We start from the raw sequence: 10008 nt of genomic DNA, 5'->3' as shown, positions 1-10008 counted from the left end.
ATTCTCAGAAATAGTGTTGTCACTGTGACGTCCATAACTTCCAATATCAACTACTGTAAACACCGTAGTATGGATCAAATGGTTCAAATGGCTCTGAGCACTATGGGACTCAACAGCTGTGGTCATCAGTCCCCTAGAACTTAGAACTACTTAAACCTAACTAACCTAAGGACATCACACACATCCATGCCCGAGGCAGGATTCGAACCTGCGACCGGAGCAGTCGCGCGGTTCTGGACTGCGCGCCTAGAACCGCGAGACCACCGCGGCCGGCTGTAGTATGGATCAACGATCGCCAGGAGAACTAGCTAAAAGAACTGTTTGTAACAGAAGAACTGGGATCCAGTATCCTTCGGGCATTTTAACCTGATAAGCTTTCCGTCTATGTTTCCAAGGCAGACCGGAAACCCCCAAAGTTCTACAAATCCTCCTTCAGATTTCTTCTACATCTCTGTTGTAGGAGTATGTAAATACTTGGGCTGTAGAACAGTCCATATTCCCTGGCACACTTATTTCATAATATCTCAGACTGTTGAACGTCCTAACCGAAAAGAGAAAGAAGCTATGGTCTGGTGACTGTCGCCTGTAGTCAAGTATCTGGAAAAGATTAAAATCTGTTATGCCGATAGAACGAATGGATAAGATAACGACCAAAGATATGTTTGTTTAAATTCAATGACAATGGTATGATTACAATGAAACAAAACAATCTGTTAAGTAGAAAGTTCTCTCTAGCGGAGGCCACAAACGGTAAAACTTACCTCAAACAAATGGTTAGCCTGTGCCTTGTATCAATTGGCTTTCTCCAGTTCGTTGTGCACTTCTCGGTGCTACCTTTTTATCAGGCGATGCATTTTCTCGAAACATTCTCGCGACATACGAAAATATTTGAAGAACCTATCTTCGTCAGACTCTTAGATCAATACACAGATGATGGTATTCTCCTAAGCTTTCTCTCTTGCTATTAATGTCGTGCAACCAACATCTCCTCTTCTTAGTGCCATTTCGTATCGCTAGTGCGAGCTACTCATTTCTGCAATTAAAAAAAAAAAAAAAAAAAAAAAAAACTCGCACAAAGATAACGCGTCCCGTGTGAGGATTCCAAATCGTCTGACGCCAAGACAATCGCGCTACGCATGCAAGCTTAATAATGGGGTTCGGCCCCTTGCACAGTGTAACACAGCTGACGCATCAAGAGTCGCTGCGGCCGACCGTAGCCTGTGTGGCGTCCCTGGCCGCTGACGAGCCCGGCCCACCTCTGCGCCGTCCGTCGCAGCGGCAGGCCGGATTCTGTCTGGCCAGGCCTTAAGTGATGGGGAATGAAGTAGGTGTCGCCGGAGATGGAACTTCACCAACCGGTGTCTGAGTCAGTCGGCGATGAATACGGGCCGATCGGAGAAGTCCTTCCTGGGCACAGCCGGTGCAAGTACGCGGTTGTCCGTCGTACATGACAATGGTTCTGCAGCCGCCAATTACTAAATAGGATGGCACATGCTTCGTCAGTGCAATCTTAATTTGTCGCACTCCGTTTAAGACGGGGTATGTCTCAAACGTTTGCCATTTTTCAGCCAGGCGGCTTAGCACGTTGCCGTTTGAAAGCTGTCATCACAACATCTGGCGGGACATCGAAGGGCAGCTCGAAGACCCTCAGAGTGCGAAGGCCTAATCCAGTGTGGTCGATCGTTACAGTTCCTATGTGGCCATCAGGATGCTTAAATTTAAGTCCATGAGTGTATCGGCACACAACATCAGTGCACGCATCTTCATTGATTAGTTTTATGTATACGACACTGTTTGTTATAGAAAAATGGATCCCAGTGATGTCTTGAGGTGCAATATGAAGTTCTTCCCGGATGAAACGTTCAATGTCAAGTGCTCGAGGTCTTGCGTAGTTCGCTTGAAATGTGATCTGAATTGTGGACTTGAGGTACGAGTGCGCCACGGCACTACCGAAAGACGGACGCGTGACACCAACACCGACTCAAAGGAAGGCCTCGGCGCTTGTTGGTGACGTCACGTCAGCTAGGCACGGCGAACGCCAGGTCTGTTGCAGGCGGAAACGCCTGGGCATGCTTATCACTATAAATCTCTTATTTTTGGACAAAATGTTTGGTATTGTTTTGGATTCTGCACTTTTATTTAGATGAAACATCTTCTTACTATTGTAAAGCTACAAATGAAGATCATATTTCTTATTACTGAATCCCGTCGAAACAAACGTAGATCAATACGAGAAGATGCTTTGCCCCATTGCAAGCTTCGGAAATTTTACATTCAAGTAACAATATTTACTTGATCCATTTTGCGTCGATACTTACCCCAACCCCCTTACAATTAACTCGTTTCTTTTATTTATTTTCGTTTGACATAGTCACTGGAAATGTGAATTAATTTACATGTGTAAATATCCAAATGTTGCCAGTCATGAAATTACAGTCGTTTTCAACGAAAGGAATTCTAAACAGGAAACAAAATAGCTTCATACATCGAAAATACTGCTGAACTTAAACTTTTTTAAATATGCACATTAGAAAAGGTAAATATTCCCCTCTTGCAACTGAAAGGAGAAACTTTATAAGATAAAAAATTTTATTTGATAAAACAGGTATCTCTCTTTTGCCTCTTCTTCTGTCCCCCACCCCCTCCCCCAACGTGTACAATCGTAAGATATTTCATTAACATTTAGTGCTCCTCACCCCATAGTCAACGAAGATACCTAAAGAAGAGCACCAATATGTTCACAGTTTCTAGTAAAAGCAACCCAGTACAAACGTAACTTCCGCAGATTTACAAATAAGGTAAAGAAGCACGAATTCTGTTGCTGCTGGACCATGAAGTTGTTTTTGTATGTCAATCCCTAAAACAGGTGGAAATTTAAGTTCAGGAGTACACTATTTGTTAAGAAGTGTAATGAATTGCACAATTAATTGATTGCAGAAAAAAAAATGGCTCTGAGCACTATGGTACTTAACATCTGTGGTCATCAGTCGCCTAGAAATTAGAACTAATTAAACCTAACTAACCTAAGGACATCACACACATCCATGCCCGAGGCAGGATTCGAACCTGCGACCGTAGCGGTCACGCGGTTCCAGACTGAAGCGCCTTTAACCGCAGGGCCACACCGGCCGGCGCAGAAATCCCTTAGAACAATGTGTGTCGGTCAACTACCGCCAATAGTTTCACATTCTCCTATGTCAGGGAGGGAGACACCACCATTATGAGTATGCCTGCAACAGACCTGGCGTTCGCCGTGCCTAGCTGACGTGACGTCACCAACAAGCGCCGAGGCCTTCCTTTGAGTCGGTGTTGGTGACACTCGCCGCAGCGGAAAGTAAACAGGACAACAGTATGGCGCGAGTGGTACGCAAACAGGCGGGACACAGGCAAGACGTCCTTGCTCCACCGCTGCTAGCAGCAGACTGCTATCGGGGCGGACGCTTCATCCTCTGAAGTTTCATGAAGTTCCGATAAGTGACGGCGATAAACGTAGCCTCCAAAATGACGTCTGTAACGGAGGTGCGTTCCAAGAAGAGAGCTGTCATTGAGTTTCTTTTGGTGAAAAACCAGAGCATCGTACACGTTCATAGGCCGTTGCAGAATGTGTACGGAGACCTGACGGTGAACAAAAGCACGGTGAGTCATTGGGACAGGCGTCTGTCATCATCGCAACAAGGTCGTGCCAACGTGTCCGATCCCCCGCGTGTCGGACGGCTGCACACAGCTGTGACTCCTGCAGTGTTGGAAAGTGCGGACACTCTTATTTGAGGTGATCGACGGATCACAATCAAACACCTCGCTGCTCAGCTGGACGTCCTTGTTGGTAGTGCTGACACATTCGTCCACCAGTTGGAGTACCCAACAGTATGTGCCCGTTGGGTTACTCGCTGTGGTGTCACCGCCAGACACCACACTTGCTAGGTGGTAGCTTTAAATCGGCCGCGGTCCATTAGTACATGGCGGACCCGCGTGTCGCCACTGTCAGTACTTGCAGACCTAGCGCCACCACATGGCAGGTCTAGAAAGACGGACTAGCACTCGCCCCAGTTGTACGACGACTTTGCTAGCGACTACACTGACGAAGCCTTTCTCTCATTTGCCGAGAGGCAGTTAGAATAGCCTTCAGCTAAGTCCATGACTACGACCTAGCAAGGCGCCATTAGCCTACAGTGCTTGTAATTAAAGTCTCATTTGTATCGTCAAGAGCGATGTACCACAATGATGGAATAAAGTTAAGTATCCGAGGAACTGCATACTTTTCTCTATAGCATTCACAAAGTATCCTGTTCCAGAACTCACGTCAGCCGGCGTGTGTGTACGCGTGCCTTTCGGCTACTTCCGAGTGGCGTGGCTGTCTTGCTACGCCACAACACTCGCCACCTAACAGAAGACCATACGCAACGAAGGACCATCTGTGCGTTATTGCTTGCGCGTTATAAGGCTGATGGTGACAATTACTTGTAGAACATCGTCACAGGTGATGAAACATAGGTTCATCACTACGAATCGGAAACAAAACGGCAATCTGTGGAGTGGTGCCACACCAACTCTCCTCCGAAGAAAAAGTTTAAAGCCACACCCTCAGTCAGTAAACTCATGAAGACGATCTTCAGGGAATCTGAAGGGGTTATTTTGTTTGATATCTTCCCTCATTTTGCAACGATCAAAACTAAAGTGTATTGTGTTACCCTTAAGAAATTGAAGAAACGTCTTCAGTGTGTTCGTCAGCACAAAAATACAAACGAACTTCTTCTCCGTAACATCGCAAGGCCTCACACAAGTCTCCGCAACAGAGAGGAGGTTACAGACTTCATTGGTTCTTCCTCATCCACCCTACAGTCCGGATCTCGCACCTTCCGACGTCCATCCGTCTGTCCGAATGGAGGATGCACTCCGCGGGAAGTAGTACGTGGATGATGGAAAGGTTACTGAAGCAGCAAGACGGTTCCGACGTCGACCAATAGAACGGTGCCATGAGAGCATACAGGCCCTCCCAATAAGGTGGCGTAAGGCCGTCGCATTGAACGGATGTTATGTTGAAAAATAGGGTTTTGTAGCCAAAAGAATCGGGAATAATGTGGTGTAATTTCGTTCGTCATATTAGATGTTTCAGAAAAGCTCGTAACTGTGTCATTATTTAAATCATAACATGGTGTCTTGGAATTCCGAATAAAACCAGTCTGCTTTCAGGAAACAAATGTGTTGCATTACTTATTGAACGCTCCTCGTAGCAATAGAGGTCAGCTGCCTGGCAATTCTAGGCGAAATGCTCGCCATTAATTGCATAGTAAATTCGTCTAGCCGATCTGATTTTGTATTATCCTTCACATATTTCGCGTCAATGTACACTTCGTAATGGTGCCTCGTTACAGATGGACAGACCAAGGATACAGCTTCCATCTGAATCTACATCTACATGACTACTCTGCAATTCATGCTTACGTGGCTGGCAGGGCGTTCATTGAAGCACATTCAGACAATTTTTCTACCGATCCACTCTCAAAGAGCGGGCGTGCAGAAGGTACACTTAAATCGTTCCATGCGAGCTCTTATTTCTCTTATTTTACTACGGCAATCATTTGTGCGTATGTAGATTGGCGTTTTACAAAATATTTTGGCAATTGGAGGAGTAAGCTGGAGACTGAAATTTCGTAAAAAGCTCTCGCCGCCACCGCAATTCGCGCAACATATCCGTGACGCCTTCTCGCCCATTTTTGCGATAATACAACACGAGCTACCCTTATTTGAACTCTTTCGATGTCTTCCGTGAACCCTATCTGGTAAGGACCTCCTACCGCAGAGCAGTTCTCCATAAAATGTCGGACAAGCGTAGTGTAGGCAGTGTCTTTAGTAGACCTAAGCGTTCTGCCAATAAAACGCAGTTGTTAGTTTGCCTTCCTCTCAACATTATGTATGTGATCGTTCCAATTTAGGCTGCACCTAGTTGTAATCCCTAGGTATTTAGTCGAATTGACTCTCTTTACATTTATGTGATTTATCCGACGACCGAAATTTAACTGATTCCTTTTATTCATTATTTAGAGTCAGTTACCACTTTTCGCACCATACAGATCCAAAGATTTATGGTGACAGATTGCCTGTAAGCGGAGTGGACAAACTAGGAGGATGGGCGACAGCTTAGGCTGTGAATATAGAGTTGATAAGAAGAAGGCATAATTGACTAAAAAGTAGTTTATTGAAAAGGAATGCAGATGTCCCATATAGGGGGAGGCATGAGGGAAAACTTCAGTCTTTTAGGAGCGAGCCGTCGCACGTCAGACCAGAAACAGAGAGAGCAACCAGTTTCCCATGCCCGCTATAAAACCCTCCCGACCAGATTGGGGGAAGCTCGTTGGTAGAGCCACACCATCAGCGCTGAGACTGCAGCATCGCCCTGCGATACGGAACGTGGGCTCCCGCTTCCCTGCCCCCATCTCGGTGCAAGGATCAAAAATATCGAGACTGTTACAGTAGTTAATAGTAATTATTATACGTTGTTCATTCCTACCCCTTCACAAAGGTCCATGTGACGTGATGATTTTGCTCTGACTGGGGCATATAACTGATGGAGGTAGAATTAAAGTAAAAAAGGAAGTTTAATGGTTCCACATTCGAGTACAATGTGCAATCTGTGAAGGCCATTGAAACAACAATAACAATAGCATTTATGTATCTGGTCTTCCGATGGGCAGTAGCTGTGTCTTGGTGATGAGGCGGAAGCGGTATGTTAGACAGAGGAGATGGAATTGGCACTGGTAGATATGTGAAGATGAGCTGAAACTCGAACGACTCGAATAACCACAGTAACTGAGAAATTACTACATCACCATCCTATAGGGAGGGCACTAGAACATTAGGGTAAAACTTTTACCGAACCCACTTACGTGAGCTTTTAGCTGTTATTTGGAACGGAAAAGTTGTAAGTTGACAGTAATTACTCTAATTTCTACTTTTTTCTTTGAGACCATTAAACATTAAATGGCATTCCTGTCGCTACCACGTTACTTCCGGGGACGGAATATGTGCACCCCAATTGTCTATGTGTAGCGTTATTCATATGAAAGTGAGCGAAAGTTTCTAAATGTTTGCGAATCGTGTGAGGCACGACTAGGTTAACAGCCTGGTATTCACCTAGCGGAATGTGGAAAACCAGTTAAAAACCATATGTAGGCTAGCTTGCAGACCGACCCACGTTGTTAATCCGGGGGTTGGATTCGATCCGGTGCAAGCGCACCTCTCCGTCCCCGAAACGGCGCTTTAATACGCTCTGTTATCCGGGCGGGATCCGCCCCAGGTAGCTGAGTGGTCAGCGCGACAGAATGTCAATCCTAAGGGCCCGGGCTCGATTCCCGGCTGGGTCGGAGATTTTCTCCGCTCAGGGACTGGGTGTTGTGTCGTCCTAATCATCATTATTTCATCCCCATCGACGCGCAAGTCGCCGAATTGGCGTCAAATCGAAAGACTTGCATCCGGCGAACGGTCTCCCCGACGGGAGGCCCTAGTCACACGACATTTACATTTATCCGAAAGGGTATATTGAGAATATTAAAGGGGTATATTGAGAATATTAAAGGGTTATATTGAGAATATTAATGACAAAATATAAGATAAATGTATCATATATCTTTCTGGGAATTGTGGAAAATGAAATCAGCTACGAGGGCGTGCTGCAAAGTAATCCTCCATACAGTACCGACTTGGCCCCATCTGAATTTCGCCTGTTCCCAGAACTTAAAGAGCATGTTCAAAAACTTCTCTTCGATAGTGATGAAGTGATGCAAGCACACGTGAGGTTTTGGCTCCTCCAGCAAAGTCAAACATTCTACAGTGACGGTATCAACAAACTGGTATCTCGTTGGGAGAAATGTGTTCGTCGCTAAGGTGACTATGTTGAAATGAAGAATAAGATATAGAATGTTAATAAATATAATTTTGCAGAACATTTAAAACTATTTCCCTTTTCATATTATTATCACGTTCTGTCAAGCGCCGACGGAGAATTCAGTTAATGTTAATACAGTTCGTTTTATTTAAAAAGATTTAAGAGCTTTCACATAAAAAATTTGAAGGTATTATCTTTGAGCACGTCCTCGTAACTCTTCTTAATTCACCATAATGGTAAACATGAAGTCACCTAACTAGCTATATATTCCTAGTGTCTTATTAGGTTCTCGAAGAAATACTCCAAACTAGGCTAAGAAAATAAGTAGCTACTAGAAAGACGAAGCATGGTAAAATTATCAGTTTTATCTTTATGATTTAACTGTTGAAAAGGGAGAATGGGAGGAAGTAACGCTAACTAGATTTTTTCAATACTATGTCTGTAACTTTAAGTATACCCATCTCTCAAATGGATACGCCAGCGAAGTGACACTAAATACATCAAAATAATGCAGCACCGTCTGTTCCTTAACAGAGATAAATATACGTTAGCGAATAAAAATAAAAAAAAGTCAGTAAAATGTGTCTTTGGGGTACAACAACTAACATACATGGAACGAACTAAAATGTGGGGTCACACTTTACAGATCACTTAATTATGCTATAATAAACATACACAACATATATAAGCAATTGGAATATGTATAAGCATAGACAATATTGTATTACTTATATACAGGTTAATACGAATATCTACGGATCCTTGGTAGGGCTATACTTCCTTCAGTATGTGGATTAGGCGGGGCAGCATTACGAGATGAGGTATGTTTCATTCTACAGTAGCTCTTGCTATGCGAACAATATTCAAACATCCCTATGAACTTAAATTCTTCATTTGTGTGAACATATTGTCCGTAGTTGCTTTACAATTCCTGAGGGTATCTTCGTTCCGTCACTAATACTTGTAGTTTAATTTTTCCCTGCTTTACAGAACTATGCATTTTTTACGTTTTGCACAGCATATTTTTTGGTACACCAATGTTTCCTGTTTATTTGTACACTTTCAAATGTGTATCTTAGAAGTTTGTGTCTTAGAAGTATACAAATAAATAGTATACGGAAAAGTGTGCTGAGTAAAACGTAAAAAATGCATTGTTTTGCAAAGCAGCGAAAAATTAGACTACACATATCAGTGTCTAATGAAGAAAGAAACGAAAGATGTGCTAGCAGACGGCATTTCCTGATGTAGGCGAGAAACCAACCAGAAATTACCACCACTGATGATGTTTTTCTTCAATAAAGCGAAACGCGTCTGGTGGGAAAAACAGGCATTTTCTTGTTGCAACCACGGAATCCTCAGGAAATCCTGTGAACATTCCTATAAAAGTGCAATTGTAAATGAGGTACCATATGATATTGGTTTGAGTGTTTTATTGTGATAATGAAAATTCACAGTATAGGGAATTGCCTTTTCTAACTACATTTCCCCTTTCTCTTCATATAATAAGAAGTAATTAATTAATCATTAGTAGGAATATGCAGTTCTGGCAACAGGTCATTATGTTATAAACTGAACGTGACAGGGCAGAGATATAACAAGAATGGCTAGAGAGTGCTGTTCAAAGAGAGTCCCAACTGAGGAGGTTACTTGAAACTCTGGCGCCAATAGAACGATAATTTGGCTATCATAATTCCAAGTGCTAAGCAATTACTGAATAGAAGCTGTGGTTCAAAACTATTAAAAATCTATCTCAATGCTTCATTATCCACAGTAATATCTCAAAAGACTTCATTTACGGCACACTAACGTGAGAAACAACGTACAGTGGTACGCATTTAGGGCCAGAGAAGTTAAATTAAAATTCTGAAAATGAAAAGATGTGATGAGAATCTTAGTACGATCGGTGTACGGTTTTTGCGTTAATTGCCTTGTACCTCAGGGGTCAAAATTTCCACTCTCGGATATTAGCATGGTTGGTTGGTTGGTTGGTTTTGGGGAAGGAGACCAGACAGCGTGGTCATCGGTCTCATCGAATTAGGGAAGGATGGGGAAGGAAGTCGGCCGTGCCCTTTCAGAGAAACCATCCCGGCATTTGCCTGGAGTGATTTAGGGAAATCACGGAAAAC

This window comes from Schistocerca cancellata, chromosome 4 (genome assembly GCF_023864275.1).
Source record: "Schistocerca cancellata isolate TAMUIC-IGC-003103 chromosome 4, iqSchCanc2.1, whole genome shotgun sequence".
Taxonomy (NCBI): Eukaryota; Metazoa; Arthropoda; class Insecta; order Orthoptera; family Acrididae; genus Schistocerca; species Schistocerca cancellata.
The sequence above is the reverse complement of the archived record's forward strand: the minus strand, read 5'-3'. Positions refer to the sequence as shown.